The 19,900-nt window shown below is 43.2% G+C and overlaps 1 pseudogene; it reads right to left on the bottom strand.

Annotated features, from left to right (window-relative positions):
• Positions 1-10,001: 10,001 nt before the first annotated feature.
• On the bottom strand, positions 10,002-12,630 carry LOC147912731 (leukocyte immunoglobulin-like receptor subfamily A member 6; annotated as a pseudogene).
• Positions 12,631-19,900: the final 7,270 nt, after the last annotated feature.

Raw genomic sequence — 19,900 nt, 5'->3', positions numbered from 1 at the left:
GGTATTCTTAATTTCTCTTTCTGCTACTTCGTTGTTAGTGTACAGAAATGCAACTGATTTTTGTATGTTGATTTTGTATCCTGCAACTTTACCATATTCGTTTATTACTTCTAAAAGTTTTCTGGTGGATTCTTTAGGGTTTTCTATATATAAAATCATGTCATCTGCAAATAGTGACAGTTTCACTTCTTCCTTTCCAATTTGGATCCCTTTTATTTCTTTTTCTTGCCTGATTGCTCTGGCTAGGACTTCCAGTACTGTGTTAAGTAGGAGTGATGAGAGTGGACATCCTTGTCTGGTTCTTGTTCTTAGAGGGATAGCTTTCAGTTTTTCACCATTTTGGATGATATTAGCTGTGGGTTTCTCATATATGGTCTTTATTATGTTGAGGTACTTTCCTTCTATACCCATTTTATTCAGAGTTTTTGTCATAAATGGATGCTGTATCTTGTCAAATGCTTTCTCTGAATCTATTGAGATGATCATGTGATTTTTATTCTTCATTTTATTAATGCGGTGTATTATGTTGATTGATTTGTGAATGTTGAACCATCCCTGCATACCTGGAATAAATCCCACTTGATCATGGTGTATAATCTTTTTAACGTATTGTTGTATGCGATTTGCTAGTATTTTGTTGAGGATTTTTGCATCGATGTTCATCAGTGATATTGGCCTGTAATTTTCTTTTTTGTGTTGTCCTTGTCTGGTTTTGGTATCAGGGTAATGTCGGCTTCGTAGAATGTGTTAGGGAGCTTCCCCCCCTCCTCAATTTTTTGGAAGAGTTTGAGAAGGATAGGTATTAAGTCTTCTTTGAATGTTTGGTAGAATTCACCAGGGAAGCCGTCTGGTCCTGGACTTTTATTTTTGGGGAGGTTTTTGGTTACTGTTTCGATCTCCTTACTGCTGATTGCTCTATTCAAATTCTTACTTCTTCTTGATCCAGTTTTGGAAGGCTGTATGATTCTAAGAATTTACCCATTTCTTCCAGATTGTCGAATTTGTTGGCATATAGCTTTTCATAGTATTCTCTTATAATCTTTTGTATTTCTGAGGTGTCTGTTGTAATTTCTCCTATTTCATTTCTTATTTGTGCCTTCTCTCTCTTTTCTTGGTGAGTCTAGCTAAAGGTTTGTCAATTTTGTTGATCTTTTCAAAGAACCAGCTCTTGGTTTTATTAATCTTTTCTGTTGTTATTTTTTAGTCTCTATTTCATTTATTTCTGCTCTGATTTTTATTATTTCTCTCCTCTACTGATTTTGGGCTTTGTTTGTTCTTCTTTTTCCAGTTCCTTTAGGTGTATTGTTAGATTGTTTATTTGATATTTTTCTTGTTTGTTGAGATAGGCCTGTATTGCTATAAACTTCTCTCTCAGAACCGCTTTTGTTGTATCCCATAAATTCTGGCATGTTGTATTTTCATTTTCATTTGTCTCCAGGTATTTTTTGATTTCTTCTTTGATTTCTTCGTTGACCCAGTTGTTGTTCAGTAGCGTTTTGTTTAATCTCCATGTATTTGTGGCTTTTCTGATTTTCTTCCTGTAGTTGATTTCCAGTTTCATTCTGTTGTCGTCAGAAAAGATGCTTGATATTATTTCAATCTTCTTAAATTTATGGAGACTCGTTTTGTGGTCTAATATGTGATCAGTCCTGGAAAATATTCCATGTGCATTTGAAAAGATCGTGTATTCTTTGGTTTTTGGATGGAATGCTCTGTATGTATCTGCTAGGTCCATCTGTTCTAGTGTGTCATTTAAGGCCAATGTTTCCTTATTGATCTTCTGTTTGGATGATCTATCCGTTGGTGCAAGTGGAGTGTTAAAGTCCCCTACTATTATTGTGTTACTGTCTATTTCTGTTTTTATGTCTGTTAATAATTGCTTTATATATTTAGGTACACCTACGTTGGGTGCGTAGATATTTACAAGTGTTATATCCTCTTGTTGGATTGTGCCCTTGATCATTATGTAATGCCCTTCTTTGTCTCTTTTTACAGTTTTTGTTTTAAAGTCTATTTTGTCTGATATGAGTTCTGCTACCCGAGCTTTCTTTTCATTTCCATTTGCATGGAGTATCTTTTTCCATCCCTTCACTTTCAGTTTGTGAGTGTCTTTAGGTCTGAAGTGTGTCTCTTGTATGCAGCATATATATGGGTCTTGTTTTTTTATCCAATCAGCCACGCTATGCCTTTTACTTGGAGCATTTAGTCCATTGATGTTTAAAGTATGTACTTACTGCCATTTTTAAACTTTTTTCTTTCTGGGTGTTTTAGTAGTCCTCCTCTGTTCCTTTCTCCTTCTATACAGAATTGATGGTCTCTTTAGATTGACCTCTGTCTGAAAGCTCTACTCCTTAACTCTCCTCCTCCCTCATTTTATGTTTTTGATATCATACCTAACCTAGTTTTTTTTGTGCGTTTGTATCCATTACCTTCTTATCATGGAAATAGATAATTTTTCATATTTGTGGTCTTCTCTTTTCCCCTTAAATCAGTCCCATTAATATTTATTGTAGCACTGGTTTCTTGGTGACAAACTCCTTTAATTTTTGCTTGTCTGGGAAATTTTTGATCTCTCCTTCCATTTTGAATCATAACCTTGCTGGGGAGAGTATTCTTGGCTGTAGGTTTTTTCCTTTCAGCACTTTAAATATATCGTGCTACTCTCTTCTAGCCTGTAAGGTTTCTGCTGAGAAGTCAGCTGATAGTATCAAGGGGTTTCCTTTGTATGTAACTTGTCTTTCTGTTGTGGCTTTTAGGATTCTCTTTTTATCTTTAATTCTAGACATTTTGATTATGATGTGTCTTGGTGTGGGCCTCTTTTGGTTTATCTTGTTTGGGGCTCTCTGTTCTTCCTGTACCTGGATGTCTGTTTCTTTAGTAAGGTTAGGAAAGTTTTCAGCTATTATTTCTTGAAATAGATTACCTGCCTCTTTGTCTCACTCTTCTCCTTCCGGGACACCTATAACACGAATGTTAGTGCGCTTGATGTCCCAGAGGTCCCATAGACTGTCCTCACTCTTTTTAATTCTTTTCTCTTTTACCTGTTTTGCTTGGGTAATTTCTTCTAGTCTTTCGTTCAGCTCACAGATCCATTCTTCTGCATCCTCTACTCTGCTTTTGAGTCCCTCTAGCGAATTTTTCATTTCCAGTATCATATTCTGCATTTCTGATTGGTTATTTTTTATATCTTCCATTTCTTTGTTGACATTCTCATCTATTCTTCTCCCCAGATCAGTGAGCATCCTTAACACTGTTTGTTTGAACTCTCTGTCAGGTAGGTTGCTCATTTCTGTTTCACTTAGTTCCTTTTCTGGGGTTTTGTCCTGTTCCCTTACTTGGAATGTATTCCTTTGCCTTCTCATTTTGCCTCTTTCCCTGTGCTTGTGTCTACGTATTAGGTAGGTCACCTACGTCTCCTGCTCTTGGATAGATGACCTTATATAAGTGATGCCTTAGGAGGCCTGCAGTGTGTTTTCCTCAGTTCTTAATGTTGCAGGGGTGACCCCTATGTGGGCTATGTGTGTTCTTCTGTTGTGGCCTGTTTGCTCTCCCTGTATGCGCCCAGGTAGGCCGAGTTATGCTCCTGGTCAGCTGTTGTAATGCTTAGCTGCTTGTAGTTGTTCTGGGCCCTTCAGTCTCTTTATCAGCTGTGGGGAGCCCCAGCACAGTTGACTGCAAGTTCTAATACCACATTTGTGTTGCAGTATTTCTTTCAAGTGAGTAGGCCCCTAGCATGGCAGGTTGTTAGGCTCAGGGGCTTACAATTGCTGTAAGCCTCTAGCCTATTAGTTCTCTTTCAGCTCTCTGAGGATTGCAGCTGGGTGAGGCTGGCCTCAGGCATGGGAGCACCCAATTGTTTCAGACTTTGGAAGGTGGGGCAAACCCCCTATGTTGGTCTTTGAGAAGCACAAGTCTTATGCAGCTGACAAGCCCTGCTGCCCATAGGTCCACACACACAGTCAACACAGTCCTGGCCTGTGTGCATGCCCCGACCTCCTGAAGTGGAGCCAGTCTCTCCATGGTGGGATCCCCACACACTCCACCACCGCCCTACACTCTCCACCTGCTCCTTGTGCATGCACTGCCCCACTGAAATCGGCTCAGTTGCCAGGCTGCAGAGAATCCAGTCACCAATCTATTCAGGCCCACAAGTTGCCTGAGGGCTTGTTGTTGGGTGTGGCCTGTCTCTAGGTTGGGCTGCCCTCCCTGGCTGAGCTGGATTAGATCGGTGCTCTAGTGGGTGGGGCAGACCTGGGCTAGCAGGCCCCAGGGAGAACTCCAATGGCGTTTGTGTCAGCATGCCCACACCAGGCCACAACAATTGCCGCCGCCAATGTCCCAGCCCCTGGAGAGGTCTAGCCTCTCACCGAGATGCACTCAGGGCCTATTAGGTGAGTCTCTTTTCACCAAAGCACTGTGCACCTTTCTTTCTGGTGATTTTAGGATGCTTTCTGAAATGGGTGAGTTTGTGTGCGGGCTCTTTAAGAGCCGGTTTTAATTTCTTTGTGAACCAGGTTTTCTGGGGGTACTCCCCAATGTTTTAGTAGCAGGCAAAGTCAGATATTGTGCTGCTCGTCTCAATTCTGCTGGGTCCGCAAAATGCCCACAGCAGGGGCACTCCCTGACTCAGGGCCCTGCTTCTCCAGGGAGGCTGTGTACCTGTGGGCTGCTCCCGGGCAGCTGTGAAGCTGGCAGCTTGTGAAGGCAGCATTTTTCCTCTCCAGAAGGCAATTTCTCCCTCTTCCATCTCAATTAGGATTGTCCTTTGTTGCCGGAGTTCCTCTTATCCAGTTTTCAGTTCTGTCTCAGTTGTAATTTTTCCACGAGTAGCTGTAAATTGGCTGTGTCTGCTGGAGGAGGTGAGTTCAGAGTCTGCTTACGCCGCCATCTTGACTTCTCCTCCTGGAAAGAAAACTTTTGCTTCTCTGAGACTGTTGCTTTTAATCTCACGGACATGAGATGATAGAGACTTTTTCCCATTTCCCTTTCCACTTTAAACCTGAGGGATACATTTACAACTACCTTTAAAAACTGCAGGTCCTTCTCGATAGTTTTAATATTATATACCTTGGAGAAGGTCTTTTTGCATTGATGTAACTGGGAATTCTTTTAGCTTCATATACTTGTGTGTCTAGTACCTTCTCCAGGCTTGAGAATTTCTCAACTATTATTTCTTTGAAGAAGCTCTGCTCCTTTCTCCCTCTCCTCTCCTTCTAGGATATCTATGATCCTTTTGTTACTTTTCCTAGTTAAGTCAGATATATGTCATAGAATTTCTTCCTTTTTACAAAATCTTAGTTCTCTCTCCTCCTCTACCTGAATAATTTCTTGGTTTCTATCTTCAAGCTCAATAATTTTCTCTTCCATATGGTCTGCTCTATTTTTCATCCTTTCTACATTATTTTTCATCTCATCTATTGTGTTCTTCATCCCTGGAATTTCTGTTTGTTTTCTTTTTGAGTTGCAGTCTCATTGGTGAAGTACTCCTTCTGGTCATTAATTTTATTCCTGAGCTCAATGAACTGTCTTTCTGAGTTTTGTTGTAGCTCATTGAATTTCTTTATGATAGCTATTTTGAATTCTCTGTCAGTTAGAATGTAATCTTCTGTGACTTGAAGTTTGGTTTCTGGAGATTTGTCATTCTCTTTCTGTTCTGCTGTGTCACTGTAGTTCTTCATCGCGTGTGATGAGTTAATCCTCTGCTGGTGCATTAATGATAGTAACCACTGTTCTTATTTGGGTACGACTTTTGATACTTTGGTTCTGGGCTGCTTCTGTTTGTATCTGAGAACCTGCACTTTCCATCCTCCACTGCCTCTGGTAGAGTTGTCATCAGTGCCTTCCTTGTTCCTCTGAGGTTGCTGGTGCATTGATGCTTATGATGTCGCTGCAATCTCAGGTGTCAGCAGGTCACCAGGCTATGAGCACTTCTGTTGCTTCCAGGGTCACCTGGGTCTTGTGTTCCTCCACTGACTCTCCACAGGCTCAGACGCTGCTGCCCTGGTCACCACCTATACTACTGCTCCTGAGTTGTCAGGGAGTGCTGCTTGCACCACTGTCAGGGATGCTGAGTTCACGAGTGGTACTGTCACTTCTGGGGGCCCAAGGACCCAGGGACTTGTATGACGCCCCCATTGCGGGTGGCGCTGGTGTCAGGGGTTCTCCAAGGGGCTGTATCCTCATTGTACTGTGGTTTCTGAAGCCTCTGGTCACAGGTTCCACCTTTCACCGCTAGGGGGGAGCAGGGGCTAAGCAGGGAGATGTTGTTGTTCCTGCTTGCTGTGAAGGCTCTCATATCTGGTGCTAGCTGCCCTGGATCACTGCTGCTGGGGGAGGGAGGCCTGCTCCCCTAATTCCTCTTGCTCCCAGGTCTCCAGGCCACCCACCTTTAGATGTATAGATGCATGGATCTCTTATGTATCCTGTTGTGCTGTTAGGGAATTCTCTGGTGGTCCACGTATGTCCAGGGTTTTGTAATTTAGAGGAGAGAGACAAATGGAACAACTCACTCTGCCATGATATCACTTTCTCGATGTTTTGATATATACATACATGTTGAATAGATCACCATGCTTAAGCTAATTAACGTATCTATCCCCTCACATAGTTACCATTTGTGTATGTGTGTGGTGAGAACGCTTGAGATCTCTTAGTGCATTACAAGTATATAACACATTATTGTTAACTATAGCCACCACACTGTACATTAGGTCTCCAGAACTTATTCATCCTATAACTGACAGTTTGTTTCATTTGATCAATATTTCTTCCTTTTACCCAGCCCCCAGCATCTGATATCCACCATTCTAATCTGTGTTATTATGAATTCAACTTTTTTTCTTTCTTACATGTAAGTGAAATCATCAGTATTTGTCTTTCTATTCCTGGTTTATTTCACTTAGCATAACGTCCTCCAGGTTCATCCATGTTGTCACAAATGGCAGGATTTTCTTCTTTTTTTTTAAGGCAGAATAATATCTCATTGTTTATATATACATATTTTCTATATCCATATATCCATTGATGGACACTTACATTGTTTCCATATCTTGGCTCTTGTAAATAATGATGCAGTGAACATGGAGTGCAGATATCCCACCCAGATCCTGATTTCATTTCCTTTAGATATATCTCAAGAGTAGCATTGCTGGATAGTAGGGTAGTTCTATTTTCAGTTTTCTGAGGAAACTCATACCAGCTGTATGGTCTGCAAGTGGGCTGCTGGCAGTGTCTGTAGGCTGGTTGTTGAGATCCCACCTTATCTGCTGTGAGCTCCTCTCCATTTCTTTGTTCTTAGCTGCCCCCAGAAGACCCAGCTGTGCTGATTCCCTCAACAGGACTGAAGGGGGCTCTCAGGCAGCACCTGGAGAGACTGCAGAAAAGATGCTCACATTACTCTCTTCCCTCCTGGGAGAAATTGCAGGTGGAGGGGTCTCTCTCTGTGCTGAGCTGAGCCAGCTTGTGAGAAGGTGATGCAAGGGGAAGTGAAGCTGTTCTCTTTACCCTTCACAATGAGGTTGTTCTCAGATTGTGGGCTCCACCGCCATGCTGATACCTCACACCCTGACTCCAGGCTGTTCATACAGGTCTTTTCATCTGTGGATGGTGGTTAAATCATGGTTTCCATGGACAACGAGTGCTGGACCTTCCTATCCCACCTTCTTGCTGATGTCCATCATTATCATTTAATTTTGCATTTCCCTAATGACTAATGGTGGCAAGCATCTTTCCCCGTGCTCATTATCATTCTGTAGAAATATGTCATCTTTGCAGAATATTTTTTCTGTAGAAATGTCTACTCAAGTCCTCTGACTATTTTTGAAAATTGCATTTTTTTTGGTTGTTGAGTTATATGAAGTCAATACATGTTCTGGACCACACAATTATCAGATATATAGCTTGCAAACATTTTGTCCAATTCTGCATGTTTTATTTTGACTTTCTTTATAGTGTCCTTTGGTTCACATATAATTTTATTTTATTTTTTTGAGGAAGATTGGTCCTTAGCTAACATCTATTGCCAATTTTCCTGTTTTTGCTTGAGGAAGCTTGTCCCTGAGATAATATCAGTGTCAGTCTTTCTCCATTTTGTATGTGGGATGCCTCCACAGCCAGACTTGATGAGGGATGTGTAGGTCCATGACCAGGTTCCAAACTTGTGAACTCCAGGCCGTCCAAGCAGAACATGGGAACCCAACCACTATTCCACCAGGCCAGCCCCCATTTTTAATTTTGATGAAGTCCAATGTATCCACTCTTTTTGGTTTATTGTACTTTTGATATTCTTTCTAAGAAAACACTGGAAGCCCAAGGTCATGAAGATTTACATCTATGTTTTCTTCTGAGTTTTATAATATTAGCTGTTATATTGATCCAATTTGACATCATTTTGGTGTATGGTTGTGTGGTGAGGGTACAACTTCATTCTTTTGCATTCAGTTATCCAACACCATTTGTCAAAGACACCAAGTCTTAGTGATATTGTGTCTGTTTTTCAGGGCCAAGCATCCATTGAGTTTCCACCTGGGAATGGAATCAAAACAAGCCTGACCCCAACATCTGGCACCTTCTGCACACAGCTGCCTTTCCCTGATTCCCCTTTATTTGGGTCCAAGAGGATACCAGGCTACCTGAGTATTGTTCAATCTGGAACCAATCCCTGTGTGATCCCTAAACTATGACTTGATGGGGTTGTCACCATCTCTGAAATAATCCCCAAGTCCATATTGGTGGCCTCCATCCAAATTCAGATTGTCTGAACAAAATGAAATCAGAAAGTCCAATGACCATTTACATTTTTCAATTGCATGTCAAGCCATACCGGGAAAGATGTTTTCTTCTTAGGCCCCATTTCTCATGACATAATTTATAAATGGTTCTTTATTTGACACTTTCTCTGCCATAGTAGGATTCCCTCTGGTCTCCTCACTGGATTCTCTCAGCCTCCTTGTTTTCTTTTAATTCAGGGTCTTCTTATGAGTCACAGTGGAACAGAGTTTGTATGTGTTCCAAGAGCTCAGGATGGGAGAGAAAAATGGCATCCTAGTACAGAAATAGTTGAGCCTTTGTATGTTCTCTGTTCAGTCTGGGACACAAGACCCCACAAGCTTATTCCCTACAACTGATAGTTTCTACTTATTCAACAGCTGAGGCCCCAGGTTCCATGGATGAGGGTGGGTGTCATGGGCTCCTAGTGTCAGGAGCAGAAAGGAGTGAGATTCTCGGGCTGGTTCCCCTTCATTCCACCTCACACAGTTCCCTCTTCTCTGAGATTTGCATTTTAATCATCACCTGGACGTTTTCATCCCTTTTTTCTTTCATTAATTCGGTCTTCATATAGTTAGCAATACCTACAATGGTAGACAGATAGACATGTATGCAAAAGCATGCAGACGTATTTTCTAAAGGTGAGGTTTAGTCATTGGGTTATAAAAACAATATTATTCCTTGCTTGGATGTGAATCAAAGTGGAAAGACTAATAACAAACGTGTGAAACCACACCAGATGAAAACCATGAGCATATGGACAAATATTTGCAGATATATATGAATATATGGTATATATTCATGGATGTGTATGTATAAATATATATATAACCATATATGTTCATATGATAGCCAATATATCTTAAACTACATATATACATAATTACATATACGTATATGTATAGAGAGAGACAGAGAAAAGAAGAAACAGAGAGAAGTAAGGTCATAATCTGTTCTTTAATAAAGAATAAAGTCTTATGTGTGGGACATAGGGAGGGGGCAGAGGAGAAGGAGGAGCTGAGACTTAGGGGCTTGGTAAATTGGAGACAGATCAGGGAGGGGTACTCAGAAGAGGGAGACCCCATCATCATCTTTCTCTTTTTGGACAAACTCTACAAAGTCTGATAAAGTAGCAAGTAGAAATGGCTAATCATTTGATTAAAATAAACCTGTACCCCTTTGTTTTTTTAAATTTCAAGTGAGTGGCTGGAGGCCTCCAGGTGAGCACAGGAGGGCTATGCAGAGTGGTACCCGCAGGTGGGCATGCTTCTCTGTATAAGAGAGTGTCCAGTCGGACCTGGGGCACCAGAGACTCATATTCTGAGATGGAGATGTCAGGAGGTGAGTGATGGGGGCCTGTCTTCTACCCTCTGTCTAGTCAAGTTCCTCTGGGGTTCACCCAGGGCTCACTCAGCCCTCCCAACTCTTTATCTCTGCTGATATTTCAGGGATGGGGTGCTCAAGGGATGAGAAGACCCTGTCTCTTTCCACCCTCTCATGAGCTGGACCCTTCTCTGTGGAGTCTCCCCCTGTGCCCCTCATTTATTACAGTCACAGATTTTTTGAGGACAGAGCCCTGAGTTGACTGAGCTCGGAAAGGACATGATCAGGGGCCCCTCACCTGAGACCAGGAGCTCCAGGGGTCACTGAAGTGTGACAACAGGTAGGGGGAGGTATTGTGTGAGCTGTAGCACCTGTAGGTCCCCCTGTGGGCTGAGGTCACAGGACTCATGGAGAATTGGGCCTGGTTCTGCTGAGCTTGGTACTTTAATCTAAGACATGGGGGTTGGGATCAGCTGCCTCATCCTTGGAAAGAAGGAAAGTGTCCATCGGTCCTCATGACTGACACAGCAGGGTCACGATCTCTCCTGAGGCCACTGTGGGGCCTGGCTGCACTGAGGGGGAGGGTGTGTCAGGGAGCTGTCCTAGAGAGAGGAAGGCGGGGTGAGGGGCTGCCCTCCCACCTTGTTCTGAACTGAGTCCCCAGGCCTCACTCTGAGGACCCTCATCTCTGTCTGTCTTGTTTTCTCTGAGTCTCTTGATTTTTCTGCCTATCTTCTGTCTCTCCTTATCTCTCTCCCTCCCCAGAGACCCCACACCTCTCTTCCTGGCATCACCACCTGAGTATCTCCTAGCAGAGCCTGTTCAGAGTGTGAGTCCCTGACATAATCCACTGGCTCCTCAGCTGCCACTAGGATGTCCAGGGAGTCACTGGGGGCTGACCATTAGGTGGAGTGGTTGTATCCACCATAGCATCTGTACTGGCTCCAGTGGGACCCGTTTGCAGGGACCGGGGGGAAGTTGGCCTGAGAGAGTCCAGCCTGAGGCTGTAGGCCAAGACTCTGGGGGAGGTTATGTCGCCCCTCCTTGGACAGAGCGAATCTGTCATAGCTGATATCAGAGAGACACTGGAGGGTCAGGTTCTGTCCAGAGGCCATGACAGGGCCCTGCTGGGTCAGGAGGGAGGGTTTCCTAGACACACCTGGGAGAAAGACCACCTGTGGATTGCAGGGCCTGATTCCTCCACAAATCCCTCTTCTCCAGTCCTGGACCCCAAGTCTCACTGTCTCTCACCCTCTGTGTCTCTTGCCCAGGAGCCCATGCTCCCCTCACCTCACATTATCATCTGGGGCTCCCCTGGAAGGAAAGACCCTAATAACTTGTTCAGAGCATCAAAATATGGATGGAGCAGGATGGGGATTTCTTACTTGGGACCAGCAGCTCCACTGCATTACTGGGATGCGACCGCTCCTGGGGTTTGTTCCTGTAATAGCCATAGCATCTGAACATCCACCTGTGACGGGGGTGACAAGGCCCACAGAGAACAGGGCCTGGAAATGTCCACTAGGATGTTGCTGTGAGTCCAGGGTCCAGGATGGCTTGTGTTCTCCTTGCTCAGTCAGAATGCACCTGTTAAATCCCAGCCGTGAGCCACCCTGGAGAGTCACATTCCCTCCTGAGGTCACCACCAGGCCTGGCAGGGCTGAGAGGGTGAGTTTGTTGTAGAATTCTAGGAGAGGAGGAGGCAGCATGTTAAATGGGGCTCACACCTCCCTCATATCCCCTAGGGCTGGGCTGTGAGAGGCGACACGCCCTTGAGAGCAGACCCCTTTCGTGAGGGCAGACCTGATGCTGGGACCCCTGAGTGTCCTCTCATCTGTCACCACCAGCACCAAGGGGTCAGTGTGCTCTGACAAGCCAGTGGGGCTGAGATAGTAACAGTGATATTTCCCTGCATCTTCCTCTGTCACATGTGGAATGGAGAACTTGGCCTTGTCCCTGGGGTCCAGTGGGTTCTGTACGCTCCAGGTGAATTAATTTTCCTCTTTAATGAGATAGTACTCTTGGGCTTCCAGGGTGCCCGGACACCAGAGGGTCACAGGGCTTCCCAGGGGATCAGAGAGCTTGGTTCAGCCCAGACAATGGGTTTTGAGAGGGTCCCTGGAAGGAAATCAGACACTGGGTCACAAGTCATTCCCCACCCCCAGTTTCCCAGCTCTCAGCCTCAGGATCCTCCCAGATGTCCCCCATCCATCAGCCCAGAACTGCTGTTCTCTATCCCCAGCTGCCCAGCGGTGGCCTCTTGTCTGCAGTGAGGAGGTGGGATCAAGGACACGAGGAGACAGATGCACCTGCATTCACTAGGATCCTTGGGCCCACACTCAGCCCTGGAAGAGGGTGCACTGTGAGAGATTTGTCCCTGAAGCCTGAGCAGAACCCTCCTCCCCATGATCCGCCTGAGTCCTGGGGTCTCCTGACAGACCAGGGCCTGCCTGTGGGGCAGGGTCCCTCCCAGACTAGAGCTTCCCCTCCCCCTCCTCAAATATCATCAAGACAGAGCACGGTCATGAGGGTGGGGGTCGTGGCATCTTCTTCCTGTGACTATGGTTGCGCAGATGGAGGAGACTATGTTGCCCTGCATGTCAGACAGACACATAGGATGTAGCCACTGAGAGGCTGGTACTCCCAGTCATGGTATTGCCAAGTCAGTAGGACTTGAAGGTGAACTTGAAGGGGAGCTACCCCCCTCCAGGAACCTGGCTCTCACTTACAGTTTGGAGCAGCAAAGAGATGCAGAGATGCCGCTTCCAGGTGAGGGTGGCCCAGGGCATGTCCTTCCCCCTCAGAGCATCACCCATGGGGTCTCCTTGATCCTCAGCCCATCCATCAGCACATCCTTGTGGGGTCCTCACCATGGACTGTGGTCATCCAGGCCTTGGAGATGCTTCAGGGAAGACGCAGGATCTTGCTGCATTGCAGAGCTCAGATCAGCAGAGACACACGTTCAACACCTAACTGTTCAGTTCAGGTCGAGGTCATAGTCACAGTGAGCCCACAGGAGCAATACGGTGAAATAAAGGAAGGAAACGTCACTCCTCTCCTGGCCCTGGAGTGTGGGCTTTCTTTCTATCATAACCCCGTTGATGGACCTCTCTTTTTTCTTGCAACAGTGTCCACCCTTATCTCTCTGGGAAAAATCCTCTGAGTCATTTCTGCCTCCTCAGATTCCTTGATCCCTTGGACAGAGCTCTCCTCATCTTAATGTCCTGTCTTCAGCTTTAGGGGTCAATGAGTGGGTTAGTATTGTGGTTTGGGGGACAAAACTTGTTCTTATTTAAATATTCCTGCATCATCCACTGCCCATGTGACCTTGAGCATTAATGTCCAATCTGAGCCTCAGTTTCCTCGTCTGCAGCATGTTCTCAGGAATCGCACTCAGAGTGGTTGTGGGATCAGTGGAGCCAGGGACATGGGAGAGTTAATCTTGTTAATTTTAAAGTTTGATAAAGATGTGTGGGCTTTGAGACATGAGAAGATCAAGGCGTTGGACTCCACACTCAGGGTAGATGATTGATGTGCTCGCTCAAGGGCCCCCATCTGCTCCTAACACTGATAAATGCAGTTTATAACGTTTCTGAAATATGTAGCCAGAGTCTATTGCAGAAAAAGAGAAATGAAAGTTCCAAAATAGTGAAGGAACCACATACACACAAAATTATGAAAGCTGAGCGGGCGGCTACAGATGCTTGGGACAATCAAGGGGTCATTGAGTGGAGGTTCTCACCTCTATGTGGACAGAAGAGGATCCCCAGGTCATCACATGGAGGGAGGGGAGCAGGGCTCAAGGTGAAAATTGGAAGCTATGTGCCCTTCCCCCATGTTTGAAGACAGCACTGGGTTATCTCTGCCCACTGACCCAGGACCATGGTCAGCACCGAATCATTAGTGGGAGTTATCATATCCAAAGAAATAGAATACGGGAATAACCAAAAGTGTTTTAATATGTGTGTTTAATTATCTGAAAAAATAAAGAAGGAAAAGTAATTCTTGAAACAACAATAGAGGTTATATTATAGAAGAATACAGATTTTAGAAATTAATTTGACAAATACTTAGAGGTAAAAATAATACTGTCATTTAACACATTCAAGATATTCTTTTCACCAAGGAGATGTACAGCCGAAGATTCAATTATGAAACTGGAATACAATATTAAGGGAAGTTTGTAGGTTGCAACACAGAAAGACTGGAATGAGAAAATTAAGATGCATGATGAATAGAAAGAGAAGGACAGTGTATGTTGTGATTTTCAGGGGAAAGCAGTGAGAATGATGTCTGCAGCAGTCCTGGATGGAAATGGTGGGCATTTCACAGAGATGTAGAAGGAACGTGTGAGTGCTGGGAGCATGGATATATCAGTGACATCTGCGTCTTTATATTTCAAGGCAAAGTGAAGGAAATTGTTGGAGAAAAGACATTTCAAACAATGGCAAATGATATGGGAAAAGTACACTCAAGGTATTAATTGTGAGTGAGGAATTATATACTCACTCAAATTACTGTTAAGGGGCAAAGGTAAAAGGGTCAGCAGGGGAGAAATTTGTAAGTACAAGGAGACTTGAGGCACATATGACGTGTTTGGACTCACGTCTCACCTGTTAAACCCACCACGTCAGGCTTCATCTCCATGAGGGATGAGGAGGACTTTTGGGGCAGATCCTTAACCATCAGATGTATTTTCCTCTCCTCTCAGTTGGATCTTATGCTTTACTTAAAATAAGAAAATTTTTTCAAATGTCTTTATAAAAATGAACATTGAAAATAAAGCATTTCAGTGCAAGAAGTCAAGATGGTGGCATAGACAGACTCTGAACTCACCTCCTGCCATGGACACAGCCAATTTACAACTACTCATGGAAAAATTACCCCGGAGAGACAACTGAAAACTGGACAAGAGGAACTTCTGCAACAAAGGACAACCCTAATTGAGGTGGAAGAGGCAGAAACTCCTTTCTGGAGAGGAAAAATGCCACCTTCACAAGTCGCAGCGCCTCAGGGCTGCCCGGCAGCAGCCCAAAGGTACGCAGCCTTCCTTGAGGAGTGGGGCCCTGAGCTGGGGAGCGCTCCTGCTATAGGCATTTTGTGGACACAGCACAATCGAGATGAGTGGCATAATATCTGACTTTGCCTGCTACTAAAACATTGGGGAGTACTCCCAGAAAAGCTGGTTCACAAAGAAATTAAAACCGACTCTTAAAGGACCCACACACAAATTCACCCATTTCAGAAAGCAACCTAAAATCACCAGAAAGAAAGGTGCACAGCGCTTTGATGAAAAGAGACTCACCTGATAGGCTCCGAGGGCATCTCAATGAGAGGTGAGACCTCTCCAGGGACGGGGACATTGGCGGAGGCCATTGTTGTACCCTGGTGTGGATGTGCTGACAGACACTGGCAGATGCCATTGGAGTTCTCCCTGGTGCCTGCTATCCCAGGGTCTGCCCCACCCACTAGAGCACTGATTTAATCCAGCTCAGCCAGGGCAGGCAGCCAACCCTAGGGACTGGCCCCACCCAACAACAAGCCCTTGGACAACTTGTAGGCTTGCATAGATTGGTGACTGGATTCTCTAAAGCCTGGTGACTGGGCCCAATTCAGTGGGGCAGGGTCTGTGTAAGGAGTGGGTGGAGAGTGTGGGGCAGTGGTGGAGTGTGTGGTGCTCCCGCCTTGGAGAGACTGGGTCCATTTCAGGAGGTCAGGGTGCGCACATGGGGCAGGACTCTGTTGACTGTGTGTGTGGACCTGTGGGCAGTAGGGCTTGTCAGATGCAAAAGACTTGTGCTTCTCAAAGACCCACAGAGCGAGTTTGCCCCACCTTCCAAAGCCTGAAACAATCAGGTGCTCCCATGCCTGAGGCCAGCTCCAGCCAGCTGCAATCCTCAGACCGCTGACAAGAGACCTGAAGGCTGGAGGCTTATAGCAATTGTAAGCCCCTGAGCCTAACAACCTGCCACGCTGGGGGCACACTCACTTAAAAGAAATACTGCAACACAAATGTGGTATTAGAACTTACAGCTAGCAGTGCTGGGGCTCCCCACACCCAATAAAGAGATTGAAGGGCCCACAACAACTACAACCAGCTGAGCATTACAACAGCTGTCCAAGAGCACAGCTCAGCCTCCCTGAGAATCTACCAGGAGAGCAACCACGCCACAACAGAAGGACACATGTAACCCTCATAGGGGTCACTCATGGACCATTGAGAACTGAGGGAAACACACTTCCGGACCCCATAAGGCATCAGTTACTTAAAGTCACCTGTCCAACAGCAGGAGACGTAGCTGACCTACCTAATACATAGACACAAGCACAGGGAAAGTGGCAAAATGAGGAGGCAAAGGAATACATTCCAAGTAAGGTAACAGGACAAAACCCCAGAAAAGGAACTAAGTGAAACAGAAATGAGCAACTTACCCGACAGAGAGTTCAAACAAAGAGTGTTAAGGATTCTCACTGACCTGGGGAGAAGAACGGATGAACTCAGTGAGAACATCAACAAAGAAATGGAAGATATAAAAAAGAACCAATCAGAAATGAAGAATACAATACTGGAAATGAAAAACTCACTAGAGGGACTCAAAAGCAGAGTAGAGGATACAGAATAACGGATATGCTAGCTTGATGAAAGACTAGAAGAAATCACCCAAGCTGAACAGGTAAAAGAAAAAAGAATTAAAAAGAGTGAGGACACTCTAAGGGACTTCTGGGACGACGTCAAGTGCACTAACATCCATGTTATAAGTGTCCCAAAAGGAGAAGAGTGAGACAAAGGGGCAGAGTATCTATTTGAAGAAATAATAGCTGAAAAGTTCCCTAACCTAAGGAAGGAAACAGACATCCATGTACAGGAATCACAAAGAGCACCAAACAAGATAAACCCAAAGAGGCACACACCAAGACACATCATAATTCAAATGTCCAGAATTAAAGATAAAGAGAGAATCCTAAAAGCTGCAAGAGAAAGACAAGTTACATACAAAGGAAACCCCATAAGGCTATAAGCTGACTTCTCAGCAGATACATTACAGGCTAGAAAAGAGTGACATGATATATTTAAAGTGCTAAAAGGAAAAAACCTACAGCCAAGAATACTCTATCTGGCAAGGTTATCATTCAAATTGGAAGGAGAGATAAAAAGTTTCCAGACAAGCAAAATTAAAAGAGTTAGTCACCAAGAAACCAGTACTCCAAGAAATGCTGAATGGACTTATTTAAGGGGAAAAGAAAAGACCACAAATAGATCTATTTCCATGATAAGAGGGTACTGGATACAAATGCACAAAAAAGAGGTTAGATAAGATATCAAAAAAAGAAAATGTGGGAGGAGGGGAGTTAAAGAGTAGAGCTTTCAGAGAGAGGTCAAATTAAAGAGACCATCAACTTAATATAGATTCCTATATACGTAGGTTACTGTATATGAACCCCTATAATAAATACACAAAAAACTAAGAGAAAGGAACCCAAACATAAAACTAAAGAAAGCCATCAAACCACAAGGGAAGAGAGCAAGAGAAGAAGAAAGGAACAGATAAGGACTACTAAACCACTAAGAAAAAAATGTTAAAAAATGGCAGTAAGTGCATGCTTATCAATAACTACTTTAAATGTCAATGGACTAAATCCTCCAATTAAAAGGCATAGGGTGGCTGATTGGATAAAAAAACAATACCCATGTATATGCTACATACAAGAGACACACTTCAGATCTAAATATACTCACAAGCTGAAAGTGAAGGGATGGAAAAAGGTACTCCGTGCAAATGGCAATGAAAAGAAAACTGAGGTAGCAATACTCATATCAGACAAATTAGACTTTAAAACAAAAAATGTGAAAAGACACAAAGAAGGGTATTACATAATGATCAAGGGAACAATCCAACAAGAGGATATAATACTTGTAAATATCAATGCACCCAACTCAGGAGCACCTAAATATATAAAGCAATTATTAACAGATATGAAAAGAGAAATAGAGAGTCACCCTAATAGTAGGGGACTTTAAGACTCCACTTACACCAATGGATAGATCATCCAAACAGAAGATCAATAAGGAAACATTGGCCTTAAACGACACACTAGAACAGATGGACCTAGTAGATACATACAGAGCATTCCATCCAAAAACCAAAGAATACACGTTCTTTTCAAATGCACACGGACCATTCTCCAGGACTGATCACATATTAGGCCACAAAACAAGTCTCCATAAATTTAAGAAGATTGAAATAATACCAAGCATCTTTTCTGATGACAACGGTATGAGACTGGAAATCAACTATAGGAAGAAAACCAGAAAAGCCACAAATACATGGAGATTAAACAAAACGCTACTGAACAACAACTGGGTCAACGAAGAAATCAAAGAAGAAATCAAAAAATACCTGGAGACAAATGAAAATGAAAATACGACATGCCAGAATTCATGGGATACAGCAAAAGCAATTATAAGAAGGAAGTTTATAGCGATACAGGCCTATCTCAACAAACAAGAAAAATCTCAAATAAACAATCTAACAATGCACCTAAAGTAATTGGAAAAAGAATAACAGACAAAGCCCAAAATCAGTAGAAGAATGGAAATAATAAAAAATCAGAGCAGAAATAATGAAGTGGAGACTAAAAAAACAATAGAAAAAATTAATAAAACCAAGAGCTGGTTCTTTGAAAAGATCAAGAAAATTGACAAACCTTTAGCTAGACTCACCAAGAAAAAAAGAAAGAAGGCACAAATAAGTAAAATCAGAAATGAAAGAGGAGAAATTACAATGAAAACCTCAGAAATAAAAAAGATTATAAGAGAATACTACGAAAAGCTATATGCCAACAAATTGGACAACCTGAAAGAAATGGATAAATTCTTAGAATCATAGAACCTTCCAAAACTAGATCAACAAGAAATAGAGAATTTGAATAGACCAATCACCAGTAAGGAGATCGAAACATTAATCAAAAACTTCCCCAAAATAAAAGTCCAGGGCCAGATGGCTTCTCTGGTGAATTCTACCAAACATTCAAAGAAGACTTAATACCTATCCTTCTCAAAATCTTCCAAAAAATTGAGGAGGGGGAGAAGCTCCCTAACTCATTCTATGAAGCCAACACTACCCTGATACCAAAACCAGAAAAGGACAACACAAAAAATGAAAATTACAGGCCAATATCACAGATGAATATTGATGCAAAAATCCTCAACAAAATACTAGCAAATCGCATACAACAACACATTAAAAAGATTATACACCATGATCAAGTGGGATTTATTCCAGGTATTCAGGGGTGGTTCAACATTCCCAAGTCAATCAACGTGATACACCACATTAATAACACGAAGAATAAAATTCACATGATCATCTCAATAGATGCAGAGAAAGCATTTGACTGGATACAGCATCCATTTATGATAAAAACTCTGAATAAAATGACAAACCCACAGATAATATCATCCTCAATGGTGAAAAACTGAAAGCTATCCCTTTAAGAACAGGAATCAGAAAAGTATGCCCACTCTCACCACTCCTACTTAACATAGTATTGGAAGTCCTAGCCAGAGCAATCAGGCAAGAAAAATTAATAAAAGGGATCCAAATTGGAAAGGAAGAAGTGAAACTGTCACTATTTGCAGATGACATGATTTTATATATAGAAAACCCTAAAGAATCCACCAGAAAACTTTTAAAAGTAATAAATGAATACGATAAAGTTGCAGGATACAAAATCAACATACAAAAATCAATTGCATTTCTATACACTAAAAACGAAGTAGCAGAAAGAGAAATTAAGAATACAATCCCAT

The sequence above is a fragment of the Ceratotherium simum genome, chromosome 33 (assembly GCF_057802395.1).
Source record: "Ceratotherium simum simum isolate JZ-2026a chromosome 33, ASM5780239v1, whole genome shotgun sequence".
Classification (NCBI taxonomy): domain Eukaryota; kingdom Metazoa; phylum Chordata; class Mammalia; order Perissodactyla; family Rhinocerotidae; genus Ceratotherium; species Ceratotherium simum.
This window is presented reverse-complemented; position numbering and strand designations above follow the sequence as displayed.